The sequence below is a fragment of the Protopterus annectens genome, chromosome 12.part0 (assembly GCF_019279795.1).
Source record: "Protopterus annectens isolate FY-2018-M chromosome 12.part0, PAN1.0, whole genome shotgun sequence".
Lineage (NCBI taxonomy): Eukaryota > Metazoa > Chordata > Ceratodontiformes > Protopteridae > Protopterus > Protopterus annectens.
In genome coordinates, this window is record NC_056746.1 from 929,670,657 (window position 1) to 929,687,542 (window position 16,886).

The window sequence follows — 16,886 nt, forward strand, 5'->3', positions numbered from 1 at the left end:
AAATGCGGACGATGATAGCCCATAAAAAGGGATTCTAGTTAGGAGAATTTGATGATTAACTGTGTAAAATGCCTTGGACAGATTCAGAAATAGGGCTGAAGTTAGAAGACCTGAATTTATGTTGTGATTTATGACATATGTAAATCTTAGAAGGACAGTGGTTGTACCCTGATTGGGTATGAAACCATGCTGTGAAGGAGAGAAAAGGTTATGAGAAATAATACATGCAGTAAAGCTGAGAGTGAATACATCTTTCAAAGATTTTGGATAAGCATGAGAGAATGGCAACTGGTCTATAGTTTGTGAGCTCGGTTGATTAGTCACCTTTATACCATACCATTGTTCTATGGTGCATATCTGTGTAAGCCCTTTATGGTGTGCTGAGCTATAAAGTACTGCAGGTGAATGGACATTTATAGATGCATTGTCACACCACCAAAATTATTGAATAATAGAAATTATTTGTGCAATGTTACAATCTTTAATATATTCCCACCCATGGTTTACAGTGGGACTCAGATTCTTAGCAAAAAAAAAATATATATATATATATATATATATATATATATATATATATATATATACACACACACACACACACACACACACACACACACACACACACACACACACACACACACACACAAACACACACACACACACACACGCCACATGTATGTATATAACACTGCTTACCAAACTCTCTCACCTTAGACTATCCCCCCTACCCTGCAATGGTTTACCAGCTACCTCACAACAGACAGCAGTCTACAAGATGGCAGCACTCCTCTTCTCCTTTCATTCCTACTAATACAGGTGTTCCCAAGGGCTCTATACTGGGCCCCCTTCTGTTCAGTATATTTGTAAATCCAATATGCAGATGACTCAACTATAATCTGCTCCTCAAACTCTCTCACTGAATTACAGCATCTCACCCAAGAAGCATTCAAATCTACTGAGCACTGGATGTCCCCAAATCACCTAGCCCTCAACCCCAATAAAACTAAACTCCTATTATTTACTCCCACAAAATCTAGCCTTATTGACAAATATCTGCTTACTGTCACTTCCCTAAACAACACTGTCATAGAAGTTGTTCCTAGTACAAAATTGCTAGGTGTCATCATCGATGACAGACTAACGTTTGATCTACATATCCACAGCAACATCAAAAAGACACATCAAAAGCTGGGTGCCCTATATAGAGACAACTACTTCCTCAGTCTCTCGGCAAAACAGGCTCTAGCCTCATCATTTCTACTTCCAACTTTGCTATATGGTGTCCCCATCCTCACCAACCTACAATCCTCTCTAAAAGGTAAGCTTGACTCATGCTACAACAAAATCGCCAAATTCACTACAAACACAAAATACTCCTCACACCACTGCTCCTCACTGCATCAGCTAAAGTGGCTAGAATTTCCCCACCATCTTACTTATCTACAACTAACAACAGCACACAAGTTAATCTTCCAACCTGAAAGATGCCCTTCCATCTTATCCATACCAACCATATATCATCTCAATTGCCACCTCAGGTCTGAAAACAAAATGCTGTTGTCTATTGAAAAAGCCAAACTGTCCGCTGGCCAAATGCTGTATTCCTTTGCTGTCTCCAAGTTATGGAACAATCTTCCCCCATCTCTCAGAACTATCAGCAATCTTGCATCCTTCAAAAAATCCCTAAAAGAACACCTTCTCTCTCACTGGCTATGCTCATGTACCCCCACCAGTAGATCCAAAAACCTAATTTCCCTCTCAAGAACCTCAATCTATATCTATCATTTTATACTCTCCACCACTCCTGTCTATTACCTCCCTGCCTATGTCTGTCACCTGCTTCATATTTCTAACTCAGTCCTTTCACTTGTTTTCCTCCCAGATTCCATACATCTCAATGTCTACCCATACACTGGAATATACCCACATTATCGCTCTCTACCCTTACATTTCTGCAGCCTTCCTCCCTGCTCACAACTGACTTCTTTACACTCTGCCATTTCCACTATCACTCCGATATATTCTCATCCCATCTCTAACACACTAAGACCTTTGTTTGCAATTACTGTATGATATCATTGTTATACTACCTGAGTTTACATTTGTAATTTCTGTGTACAACTTTACCATGTATCGACATTGTCTTTAATTTGTTTTTAATTACTTTATATGTAATATTGTGGAGCTTTTCTCCCCGGTCCTTCACTGAAAATGGGCTCTTCCTAGGCCCAGTGGACTTTCCCAGTCAACAAATGCAATAAATAAATATATATATATATTTTATATATATATATATATATATATAAATATATATATATATATATATATATATATATATATATATATATATATATATATATATATATATATATATATATATATATATATATATATATATATATATACATATTCTGAAACATTAACAGCATAATTATAATTATGTAAAAACCACAGTGCAAGCATATATTTATTCTTATCAACAAAAGAAAGTACATAAAATCTCTTTACAAAAGTTTTATGTAACCAGTGCAACCTTGATTAATAGTGAGAAAATATCACGTTGTAAGTGAAAAATTCTAAACACAACTGTTAGTTAACATAGAGGATTACTGCTATAAACTATTAACAAGCTGCTCCGGAAGTCCAGGGTTTGATTCCCTCAGCCTCTATTGTCCTACTTTGTGAATCTGAGCAAATTACTTACCACCTCTGAACAAATTACTTACCCATGCAGGAATGCATTGTATAACCATGTTCATGTCAATTTTGAAGTGCCAACACAAAGTTATCTACAGCTGTCTAGCCCACAGTTTGTATTTGTCAAGGCTTGGCACAGAGATCAAAGGTCTTTTATTTGGCATTATATAGAGGGAGAGGAAATGGAATAACATAAACCATATGAACACAAAATATAATTTCATTAAGCCTCTGCACAACAGTGACATCTGATACTGTAGAATAAAAATTGCCATTATTTTCTTATAGGATTATTAATGTGCAGTGAAACCTTGTTCTTGTACTGAATGTATGAGCAGCCTTCATGTGCAGCTCTGCTAGACAGTGATGTTAATATCACGTTCTGGTTCCTTTGTCACAGTACTGCAACTTGGAGAATGACCATTAATTGTGTTGTGATTGGTCGTAGATAGCACACTGGCAAACACTTCCTGAACATGACAGATTTCACTACACAGTTCTCTTACCTTGGACTTTTTTTTTTATCAAAACTCTTTTTATTGAATATGCAAAACATCAATAATAATGTTTTGAACTATAAACGTGAGCATATTGACATTAAGTTTATAGATGTAATAACAAAAACAAAGCCCTTTGCAATGAATTATGCTCTCTACATCAAAATAGACCATGAATAGATTTTTTTTCGGTTTTAGGAGTACTTCATACTACCAAGCAAATGGTATTTTGATTTAAGGCATTATAGGTGAATGTGTACGACTGTGTTGCGAAGGGGTGACACAGTTCTCTTACCTTGGACTTTTTTTTTTTATCAAAACTCTTTTTATTGAATATGCAAAACATCAATAATAATGTTTTGAACTATAAACGTGAGCATATTGACATTAAGTTTATAGATGTAATAACAAAAACAAAGCTCTTTCCAATGAATTATGCTCTCTACATCAAAATAGACCATTAATAGATTTTTTGTTTTCGGTTTTAGGAGTACTTCATACTACCAAGCAAATGGTATTTTGATTTAAGGCATTATAGGTGAATGTGTACGACTGTGTTGCGAAGGGGTGACAACATACCTGACAATTGTCCACATTTTCAAAAAGTCCAGATTTTTGGCTCATATTTTTAGTCTGTCTCTCATAAAATCTATGGTTTTCAAACAAATCATTAAAGACTGAAGTAAATAAATGAAAAACATTTCAGTTTCAGACTCCCTATGCTTTAGAAAACACATGGTAATGCAAGACCTTATATTCTATCAGCTTTCTAAGTTTGTAAGAACAGTGTTTAAAATCTGTCCCTGATGTTGTGAACTTATCCCCCATAATTTTTTGACTTTGCTCACATTTCTTGAGCTAAGAGGTTGAAAGGCATGGGTGGCAAACAACTAAAGTGTGGCATCTTAATTATTAAATGGTTACTGTCGGTGCATGCTGTTGAGGATAAATATTCTGCTGTCAAAGTAGTTATATAGTTTCCAGCTCTAGCTTGTTATGAGCTCTAACATTTTAACTATTTCTGCTACCTCTGCAAAATAGCACCTGGAAGATTGTATCTGCCAAACTACAAAAACTGGATTGCCATTGGTGTATTCACAGTGGTGGCCTCTTTGGCTGCTTGTTTAGGTCATTGATAAGTAAGTTAAACAGTAGTGGTCCTTGGATGGAGCCTTGTGGGACTCTGATAGATGAAGGAAGGAAAGAGGAGAAATCATCATGCCGTTTCACTGCTTGGGACCTCTTAGTGAGGTAACTAAGGAACCAGTTAAGTGAAGAAGGTGGTAGCCCATAGAAGGACAGTTGAGGTAGGAGAATTTGATAATTTACTGTATTGAACATGTTGGACAGATGTAGAAATGGCGCTGAGGTTAAGAGACCTGTATTCTGTTGTGATTTATTATATCTGTGAACCATAGAAAGGCACAGTGATTGGGTCTGAAGCCATACTTTGAGGGAGAAAAGTAGTTACGAGAAGTAATATAAGTTGGGAGAGCATAAATCTTTCCAAGATTTTGGATAAGCTTGAATGAATGGTGATTGGTCTATTGTTTGCAAGCTCGAGTGATATGGCACCTTTATACCATACTGTTGTTTCATGGTGCATACCTGTGTAAGCCTTCTATACTGTGCTGAGCTAAGCAGTACTGCAGGTGAATGATCATTTATAGATGCATTGTCACACCACCAAAAGTACTACATAACAGAAATGATTACCGCTACATTGCAATCTTTAACAAATTCCCACCCATGGTTTACAGTTTGCTGTTATTTTGATGTCTGGATTTCTTATTACATTTGTTAAATGACTTTAAAGTATTAGACTTTGTGTTTGATATGCAAAAAACCTAACACAATGAATTATGTAATATTTTTTATGGACACTGTTTTCTATAATTATTAAGTACTTCAGAACCAGTATTAAGAATTTTGTTTTATTGGGTGTCTTGTATCATGAGGTGTCTTTAATATATACGCTGTTCCAACGCACCATGTAGTCCCCATTAAGATGCTGTTATGCTGATCACATGAATGCTTTCTACAGATATTGACAGGAAAAAGTTGAACTCTCAACCCACTGAATTTGCTGGGTGTCCTATACTGGTGTGGTCCAACAAATTATGAGAAAATGAAATCACTTCCCATCTTTAGAGTTCAAAGCTTTTGGGAAATCATGTTGATGTTTATCTAAAGGCATTTAATATCATATGGCCCATAAGTTGTATCTCACCATGATATGTATTTCTGGTTTTCCTTGTTTTAAGCTGTAGTGTAGTGATTCGTCACTTTTGTCGACCTGTAGAAATTATAGCATTTATATAGATGTTGTCATTAATTTTTATTTTATTCATTTGTTAATCAGATACACCCACTAGATTTAAGTTCTTCTTTTCAGGAGAGAAGGGGGACATATTCTAGTTAAGTGATGTGTTTATAGTCATGCTTTGGTCACATGGAGGTTGATAGAATCGAATCCTGGATTGCAAAATACATTTTAGCAGTCATAGGTTCATAGGTGTGCACGATGCTAATGGCCTTGGAGCCTTTTCAAGCATAGCCCATAGAATTACCCTGGCATCGTGCCACCCGACCTTAGTTCCCCATGCCTCTGTCGAGTAAAGCCACTGGAGTGGTCCCTGGGTTGAATTTTCTATTTTCCATCCACTCATCAAGATTTCTCTTGAAGAGGGCCAGTGAGGTGCTCTGTTTGACATGTATGGGAAGTCTATTCCATAGCATGGGCAGTCTCTGGGATGTGAACCTGTCCCTCCAGCATGTTCTGTTGATTGTGGTAATGAGGTTGAAGTCTCTGGAGCGTGCTGCAGAGGAACTGAGATTTCTTTAGATGTAGCATTTCTAACAGAGCTGGGTCATATATGGCTTTGTAAGTCAAGCAGAGATCGCCTCTAAGTAGGTGATATGAGACAGAGAATATTTTTTTGAATTTGTCCATATAGGACAAATGTCTAAGGCCTAGGATCCTAATAATATCATAATGCTAATCCTCTAATAAATTGCTATACTTCCTTTATTTCTTCCCCAATCCTGATCCTGCACATGGTCCTCACCAGGTTACGACTTTGTGCTCATAATATAAAGCTCTGCAAATACTCCTTAAATAGAATACACTCAACCTCTCACTGATATGACAAAACATTTTTATACATAACTGCTGCCTGTACAATACACTAAGTTGCACGTGGACTTTCTCTTTAGTAACTTCTACCTCTGTAAAATCATATAATGTATAAATGTTAAGTACTGCATGTATATAAATGTAAATAGAAATGTAACTACTCTGTGTTTAAATGAAAATAAGTATAATGCAATGTAAACAAATGGAGCTTTTCTCCCAGGGCGTCCTCTGAAAATGGGTATTACCTAGTCGGACTTCCCTGCTAAACAAAGATAAATAAAATAAATATAAATAAATAGTCTGAGGTCATCTTTGTTGCTGAGGTGAAACCATTCTCTGTTAAACTGGTCTCACACAGTGGTTGCTACTCTGACTGTACCACAGCTGATTGGACTTCAAGAACCTGAGCTGGCACCAAAGGAGTCTGTGTGAAGGTTTAGCACTGGGTAAGTCTCCTATCTTAGGAAAAGGGAATTGTACTTTCCACCACAGACCTGTTCTGTGTTGAAGACCAGAAGGACAGATGTCTAGTTCTCAAATATTTGACTGGACTTGTTTGAAAACAACACCTTGTAAAACAGTATTAAAGGTGAGAAAATACCAGTACGGTGGCCTTTTGCATGCAGTGCACATCAAAATGCAAAAACTATTGGGCTTGTAATGATGGCCACCTGATATCGGCACTGCAATGGCAATAAATGTGGTTACTAAAAAGCTAATCCCTCTGAAAGGAGGGAATCCCCATGAGGTAATGGGATGCTTTGACAGGTGGACAGACAAATGCTTTCACTATTTATGTGATTTACACCAATGGAAATTAAGTAGCTGTTTGTTTATTTGTTTATGGGGAGCTTTTGTTAATAGCACCGCCTTACTGTATGCTGACCCATTTTTAATCAGATTTTCTCTTGCACCTCACCCCTGTGGTATTAGAGGGATGAAGTTATGACTCAGCCCCAGATAATCTGTGTCTGATTAGCAGCAGAAACATTGGAGGGGCCAGATGGGGAATGATGGAAGATGGCAGTTCATTTATCCTGTTGGTGGGTGGCAGTTTGGCTTGCAGTAAGCAGCCTGGCATGCACATGCTGCAAGAAATTCTAAAGACATGCTTCTGGAGCATTTCTCCCCAGGCCTCCACTGAAAACAGGATCTATGGAACCTAGTCGGACTTTCCCGGTCAACAAATGTAAAATAAAAATAAATAAAATAAATAAGAAATGCTTCACTGGGGCTGAAGACCTGGCATATGTGGTGGAATGCATGCCTTCCTGACAGCATCAGTGGTGTAGCATACACAGTGGGTCAGCTGTCAGCATGTAGAATCTGTTTTCTACCATCTTTCAGCTGCTTTAGCTAGTGTGATATGCCACCTGTAAAGAATTCATAAATACACTTCATTGACTGGTATAAAGCATTTAACTCTATAGTCATTGTCTAAACCTCTTCCTAGAATCTACTGTCCCTCCACCAATTCCATGTGCCTCATCCATCATTTTCTAAGCTTGTCCACTGAAGACTGTCATGCCCTGACTCTCTTGACTTGACCTTGTAAACAACCCCTATCAAACCTTTATCAGATCTCTCTCACTAAGAAATATGGTACATATTAGGACATGGTACAGTTTCAACTGATTCATCACCAGATGTTTCCTTCTTTTTCTCTACCACTGTTTTAGTGACTCAGGCTCTAAGCACAAAATATATACTCCATTCTTTGTTAACAATTGTCTGAATACTCTTAGATACTCCCACTAACTGGTGAATGTCAGTAATACAAAAGTTAACCCATCTGTTACCAATGATAAAAGAAGCAAATATTTTCTTTGAGCTCTCCTTGCAGTCTAACTTCATCCCTGGTTGCTTTTCCATAAATTAAGAATGGGATTCAGCAAATGTAGAGCATCACTGAGTAACCCCCATAATTGCTTATGCTGTGGCACTTTTATTAAGTACTGTGTCCTTTAGTTGTGTAACAAGATAGGTAGGGGTTCTAATCTCACAGCAGTCAATGTGTGAGTGTGTGTGTGTGTGTGTGTGTGTGTGTGTGTGTGTGTGTGTGTGTGTGTATGTGTGATGGTGGGACCACAGCATTGCTGAAGGATTAATTCAACATCTGTGCTCATTTGACTCATACTCATGAGAAACATTTATGTCGCTTTACTCAGTATCATACCGACTTCTGAGAGGTGATCTTTGCCTGGCTTACAAGGCATCCCTGAACTGTGTTTTAATGAATCTTTTGCACATCCATAAAACTAACAGCATCAGAACTATTAGATTAATTGACATACATTTTGCTTGCGTCATGAATAGTATATGTTGGAGAGATGGATATGTTTATCAGAGAGAAATTACCAAAAAAAACCCAGGCAGAAATATCTATCCACTTAGCTCCTCTTTGATTGATCCTGAAAAGCCCCCTCCCAGTGACAACAGTCTCCAACCTAGCATTCTGGACAGTTGGACCACCCTAGTTTTTCCTGCCAGCCTTGTTGACTTGGGTCTCTTGAGGCAGTGTAGCAAATGCCTCATGTACACTGACAACACTCTACTAATAACTCACTCAGTGTGAGAGATATATCTACACAAAGAATCTTGACTCCATGCTCCCTTGCACTCAAAACAGTAACACTGAAGAGGTTGTCAACCCACCCACCACTTCACATGCATATAGTACCACTACCCATACACATTATACGCACCAAACACATAAATCAACATGGGGGGGGAGGTTCTCTCATAAAACTTACCGAAACACCAGAGTCTTCCAAAACAAAAGACTGCAACAACTAACACAGTTTCCACAGCACCAAAGACACATAGCAACGCCAATGTCTCACCTACCAAGCCCTTAAGGCGTAACACTCCAAAACCACATTTTCTTGTTATTGGAGACTCCATAGTGAGACACATGGATGTCCCACTCACCAGGTTAGATAAGGAGAAAGTCACAGTCAGCTGCCTGCCTGGTGCCAGGATTCATCAGATCATGCATGCACTCAGGTCTGTCAGCAACAAGTACCATTATGACTCTGATTTTTTACACTTTTATCGTGGATATCTTCAGTTTGAATTGTGTACCATTATGACTCTGTCATAGTTCATGTTGGTGTGAACTACCCGAGATATACCTCACTGCACTATATGAAGAGAGACATGGTTGAGTTTGAGTATGTGTCTCAGGCAGGTGTGTTCCTAGACTTAAGCAACGTACTACCCTCACCTAGAATGATGCCATAGTATAAACAAAAATTATTGATTTCACTAATTGGCTTAGTTTTTGGTGTCATTCAAAGGGGATCCTGTTCCTGTCAGCCTGGGAAGCCATGATTGACAAACCACACTGCTTTGCCAGAGACGGTTTGCACCCGGCACCTCTCAGCTTTTGGCCACTGACAAAGGCTCTTGCCTCCCCCATAATGCCTATTTTAAGCAAAGTCTCAAAAACAAACTTACTGATATGAAATTTACCAATCATAACAAAATAAGGGTCATGCTCTAAACGCTAGTGCTTAAACCAAAAACTGCACACCCTGGAAGCACTTCTGTCACAGGAAGGTGTAGATTTCTGTGCAGTCACAGAAACCTGGCTCAAGGCCTCAGAGAGTACCCCGGCCTTGCAAGGCTACAATGCCATCCACAACTTCAGACTGCATAATGAATGTGTGAGAACCAAAGGGGAGGTGTTTATATCTATAGTAGAGCTAAATTCGTCTCCAGTCTAGTTAGACTGAACAACTCCAATAAGTTACTGCAAGTTCAGGTTACAGTGCGTAAGACTCCCATTCAAGTCATAGCCAGTTATAGATCCCCCTCCATGGGTGATGCCGTGCACAATGCCTACTTGATCAAACTGGAGAAAATCCAAATATTACTGAACACTCTGGTTATGGGGGATTTCAATTATCCCACCATCAACTGGGAAACCTACTCTAGCCTGAACGCACTAACACAAAAATTCCTTGACTTTGTTAACTCAAATGCCCTGGAACAAATTGTTCATGCCCAGACAACAGGAACAAATGTACTATATCTGGTCCTCACTAACATGTCAAACGGATGCATTACCACAACTGTTGGACTCTTATTAGTTAAATCTGACCACAAATCTGTCACCTACGAGCTAACACTAATACCAGAACTCACAAAGGGTGAAATAAGACTAAAAAACTTTGCCAAGGCAAACTATACCCTCCTAGGTGAAGATATAAATGCATTTTGAGCCCCACCTCCAGCTGGAAATGGTAACTACACCGAAGCGTACACTAAAGCCCTGTACAATCACTGGCTTGGCTGTACCAGAAAGAATCAAAGCCAGAGCCCCAAGTAAAAAGAAACCAACATGGTTGATATCCAACATCAACAAACTTTACAATAAACACAAAAATTTGCTGTCCATCAAAATAAAGGCAGGACACCAACAATGTAAAATCACCCTCCGCAGCCGCAACAGGAAAATAAGACAACTTGTCAAATCCTCTAAGGGCCTCTTTGAAAAAAATCTAGCTAGCACAGCGAAGGATAACCATAAGGCCTTTTACAGCTATGCTTATAGCCTAAAAGGTAGGACTCAAGCATGTGCAGAACTAGTGACCGACTGTATCACAAACACTGACTCTACAGAGATATCAAACCTGCTAGTGGATATGTTTGGTGAAAACTCTGCCCCCCATCACTTCCAAATTTATCACAAACCTTGCCCCAAACTCCTCCTCCACCCTACATATCTGAAAAAAAGGTCATCAAAGCCTTGTCCAAGGCAAAAAAACACAGCCCCTATGGGACCAGACAGCATCCCAGGCTGTCTTCTAAACAGACTAAAATATGAAATAGCGCCACTATTAATTACCCTTTTCAATCATGGTCTAACCACAGGCTTTGTTCCTGTGGAATGGAGAACAGCAACAGTTATTCCCCTCCACAAAGGTGGATCAGCAACAGACCCGGGGAATTACAGAGCCATATACCTGGCCAGCCTCATCTGTAAGAACATGGAACTTATCATTATGGACCTCATAAATAAAGGCATAGGTGACCTCCAAACCCTGGATCCTACCCAATTCATCTCCGTCAAGGGCAGATCCTGCCTGCTAAATCTTGTGGATTTTTTCAAAAATGTAACAAGGGCTGTTGATGAGGGCAAATCTGTGCACACAGAATACCTTGACCTGGCAAAGGCGTTCGACACAATACCACACTCAGGAATTACCGATAAACTTAGCAAACTGAATGTAAACCCCTTTGTTGTAAGATGGGCTGTTAACTGGCTCACAAACTGGACACACATTTTCAAAGTGGGTGACTCCACATCAATCAGCAGACCTGTTACCAGCAGGATGCCACAGGGGTCAGTGCTGGGCCCCCTAATGTTTGGTTTATACTTCTCAGAAGTTCAGGTCAAAACTAAGGGATTGTGGCTGACCAAGTTTGCAGATGACTGCAAACTGGGTGCAATTATTGAATCCCCAAATGATGTCGGGTCTATATTAGCTTATCAAAAGTTGATAAGAGCGAATGCTCTTTGATTGAACCCTAAACATAAAATAACAAAAACAGCAAAGACAAGGAACAGCGATTTTTTTTCCCAGGGAAAAAAATCGCTGTTCTGCAAAAAAAAAAAAAAAAAAAAAACAAATGAAAACACAACATAAAGTGGGGGGCTTCGCGCCTGACAACCCCTGAATGCAAAAAAATGCATCATCATTCTCTTCGGTACAAACAATGTCCCTTCACACAATCATATCAACAATAATACCCTAAGTACCCATGAAATGATAAGGGACTTGGGTTCACAAGTTGACCGCGACCTTAACTTCAACCACCATGTCCCTACGACACTGTTCAAAAGGAACTTGGGATGAGTGGATGGGGCACATAAAATTACCAGAAAATAGCTCCCACAACCCTCCTGGATGGGATCATTATTTCATTATTAATCTTGTATTAAGGTACATGTCCTTGGCATTATATTGGGATGGGGATGATAGGTTTAAATGAAAAATGGCCTAGGGTTCTACTAGTCCTATATCCCTATGATCCTCCTATGATTTAAATGCAGCTTGAACCAATGGATGGGTAATTTTTGATCTCTGGATTCTGGGTCTGGTCTGTACAGAGGCAGTCAGTCAAGTAGCCCTCAAATATAAATCAAAATCAAATTTGTATAGTATAAATTTTGGGGGGTTGCTTGGGTTGGGCCCTTAGTAGCCCCTATTGGCCCAGTATACACCTATGAACCTATATCCCCAAATGGCCCAGTGGAAATATCTGAACTTTCTGGTCCTGATCTGTGCTGCAGATGTTGCTTGCTATCTACCAGTACAGAAAGCCTCAGAGACCAACAGCCAGCTTGCGACTAGTGCCTAACCTGAATTTTAACCTGAATTTTCTCTCCTACATGGATACTATATGGATATATTATCCGGATGATCTTGATCTCTCTCCTCTCTCCATCCTGTTCCTGTCAGGACAGTATATAGTATATATATATATATATATATACGAAAACACCGACACGGAAATGATCGACACTACAAACCACAGGTAAGGGGTTTAAAATTCGCTAATCAAGCCTACCATGTTCAGGTAAGGGGTTTAAATTTAACACATGCATAACACTGCCACCTTACCTGAACATGGTAGGCTTGAAGTGTCGATCATTTCCGTGTCGGTGTTTTCGCGTCGGTGAAGTCGGTGTCGGTCTTTTCTGTTTCGATCTTCCGTCCTAGAACCATATATATATATATATATATATATATATATATATATATATATATATATATATATAAAACCTCTGGAAAGACAATCATTTTATATATATATATATATATATATATATATATATATATATATATTTATATATATGACCTCTGGAAAGACAATCATTTTATATATATATATATATATATATATATATATATATATATATATATATATATATATATATATATATATAAAAAACCTCTGGAAAGAAAATAATTTTATATATATATATATATATATATATATATATATATATATATATATATATATATATATATATATATATATATATATATATATATATATTTATATATATCACCTCTGGAAAGACAATCATTTTATATATGTATATATATATATATATATATATATATATATATATATATATATGACCTCTGGAAAGAAAATCATATTATATATATATATATTTATATATATGACCTCTTGAAAGACAATCAGTACATATATATATACTTAGATATATATATATATATATATATATATATATTTATATATATCTCTGGAAAGACAATCATTTTATATATATATATATATATATATATATATATATATATATATATATATATATATATATGACCTCTGGAAAGACAATCATTTTATATATATATATATATATATATATATATATATATATATATATATATATATGACCTCTGGAAAGACAATCATATATATATATATATATATATATATATATATATATATATATATATATATATATATGACCTCTGGAAAGACAATCATTTTATATATATATATATATATATATATATATATATATATATATATATATATATATATATATGTAATGTAGAACAAAAACTTCTGACTCTCCACGTTGCATAAACGGTTTATTCAGAAAAGAAAAGACAAACGGTGAGCGCTTTCGCATATGCTATGATACGCTTCTTCAGACAATGTATTATTAAAAACAAGCAGCATATTTATAGGGAGGCTTAGCCAGAAGACGTATATTTAATTGATTAATTAATCAATTTGCTGATAAATCAATTAAAACTAATCATTTTCTATGAAAGGTTTTTAAAGCCACAAAACAAAATGCAAACCAAAAGAGAAGTACTAAGTACATTAAATACGGTGAATCATACATATATTTAAGCACATTTTAAAAACACTTAAATGTATATACATTTATTCCATACATAACATTATATAACGCTATGTATGGTATATATTCATCTCTTTTTTTACCCTTTCATAAAATGATATTTGGTATATGATAAATAGTAATAATAAATAGTAATAATAAATATATATATAAATAGAAATACATAAATGAGTATGCTTAAAATCTATCTAAAATCTATCTAAAATCTGTATTAATAGCAACATATTAGGACCTTATCAAAATAACTTCCACTTGTTGAAATATTTGCAACATTACGAAATGTGAAGGTTCCAACAAAGTGTAATCTCTTCCCTTAAAGTGCAGCATTTCTAAGCAATATGACTGCACATAAAATGAATGGAGAGCAGAACAGTCAAAGAAACAAAAGAAGCTAGCAATATGAAACTGACCATCTCTAAAAGATATCTGAAACAGTGTCTGCAGTCATACTGTAAGTACAGGTAAATTGTATACCTAAAAGTGAGCAGTTATTTGGCACAGTACAATGATGCTTGAGCAAACAGACATCCACTCATCATAGTACAAACAGGTCTGTACATTCATTATAGTGGAACGGAATAAAGTGCAGTGTTTGTATATAAAACACTACTTTTTGGTCAAACTGCAACAAATATATGAGGTACATAATATATCTTACAAAATATGTAATTATTTTTATTCAGGCATGAGGTAGCTACGCTATAAAATTTGAATTATGTGTACTGTGATTGAAAAACTGTATAAGACTTGTGTCTGTTTTCTATACAAAGTATAAAAGAGTATATATACAAAGTTTGGAATTGTGCTTACAGCTATGAAGTATAGCAACTCTGTATATAAAATATACAGTAAGTATGTAAAAATGTATGAAAGAAAATGTAACTCTTTTACTGCCCTTAGCTATATGGAGTATCAGTGTCTGCCTGGGAGGGTTTCCTTTATGTCCTACCCCATTACTGCACCCTCCTACACAGTACTTTTGGTTGCGTCCCTGGATCGGGCATGCACTGGGGATGTTTAGAGTTTTGTCCCACCTCAAGAGCAGCTCAGCCATGTCCCAACCCTATCTCTCTTCGGTTTATGCCTCCCAGTAGTGATATCCCCTACCTCCACCAGGGATTGTCACAGAACAGCCCTCCCACTAGGGAATAAACACCCATCCCTCCCTGTTGCTCCATTAGTCACCAAAGCTGCTAATCAAAGCCGGGTTGGGTGGGCTGTAGTCAGGGCTTCATCCCTCTATACCACTGGAGGGGCCAAATGATTCCCAAGACTTTGCTGAGAATGAACTGGCAAGCTACTTTGTACCAGTGAGTTTATTTCTGCATTTGTGTCTCTGACAGTTATGTGAATCCTTCTTTTAAACATCCTATCTGCTTAAATATCTTATTTTTGTGTTTCCCTGACCAGTTATATAGTTATTATTTTTTAACTAAAGGGTGTTTATTTATTTGTCGTTAAAAGCTAGTGGATGGATTATTTATTTACTTATAGCTTCTGTCTTAGCCAGTTTAATGGATTAATGGATAAAGACAGAAAGCTGTAATTTTGGAAAATATTACAGACCTTCCCTGGAAAATATTGCTTGCATGTGTGTGAATGTAACTATTTATTCAAAGTGCAGGCACTATGGGGAAGGAAGCACTGGAAGCCAATGAGTCCAAAGGGAAGTGGTCAATGCACTTGGGTAGCTAATCCAAACACCCCTGATCAGTGGATGCTGATTGTAAAGGTTATTCTTAAGTGTGGATAGTGTATGCTCATATCCTATGATAACAACATACATTTCCTGCATGATCTTGAGGCCAAACTTCACTTAGTGATTAATTTGTGTTCACATTTTATATTTCCATCTGATAGCTGTGTGGAATGTTGGCCCATGCATCAGATTATTGTGGAGAGTGGAGCAGACCCCTGTCCTTATAACAGAGGTGCCTGTACTATTTTGTATTACTGCTAGGCACCACTGAGATGTGTGTATACCTCTCAACCTCTTAGTGCAAAAAAATCTGGAAAAAGCCAAAACTAGTGGTGGGGAGGAGATTCTGCTGATAGGATGACTGCAATTAATGATATAGACAATAGGCAAGAGGAGTCTGAAATTTATTGGAGAAAACTGGCAAAGGAACCAGGGTATTGGGAGCAAATAACTAGAGAGGGAAATATGATAGAATGGGAAGACGCCAAGAATTTATTTTGACTGCAAGTCAGAGATTGCCTTCTCTATCAGGGATTGATATCAGAGTATAGGCAAAAAGAAAGAAATGGGGGGGGGGTTCTAAATGAAAGACTAGCACTGACAGAGTTTTTAGTAGAATCTAGAACAGAAGCTGCCATTAAAAAAGGAATAAAATATTGCATGATAACTGTAAGAATCAATCAGAGGAGGTTAGAAAGGATTGGGACGAGAGATTGGATAGGCAATTCACAAAGAAACAGTGGGAGGATATATGTATGTCTCCCACATATGCAACAAAATTTAGAAGATTTAGGATTTTTTGCTTGGAAATGTTTACATATATATTTTTATACTTCAAGTAGACTCCAGAGAATTTTTCATCAGGTAGACAGCAAATGTTGGAGGAGTGATGGGGAAGAAAGAGGTACTTGGGAACATATTTTCTGGGAGTACAGTAGACTT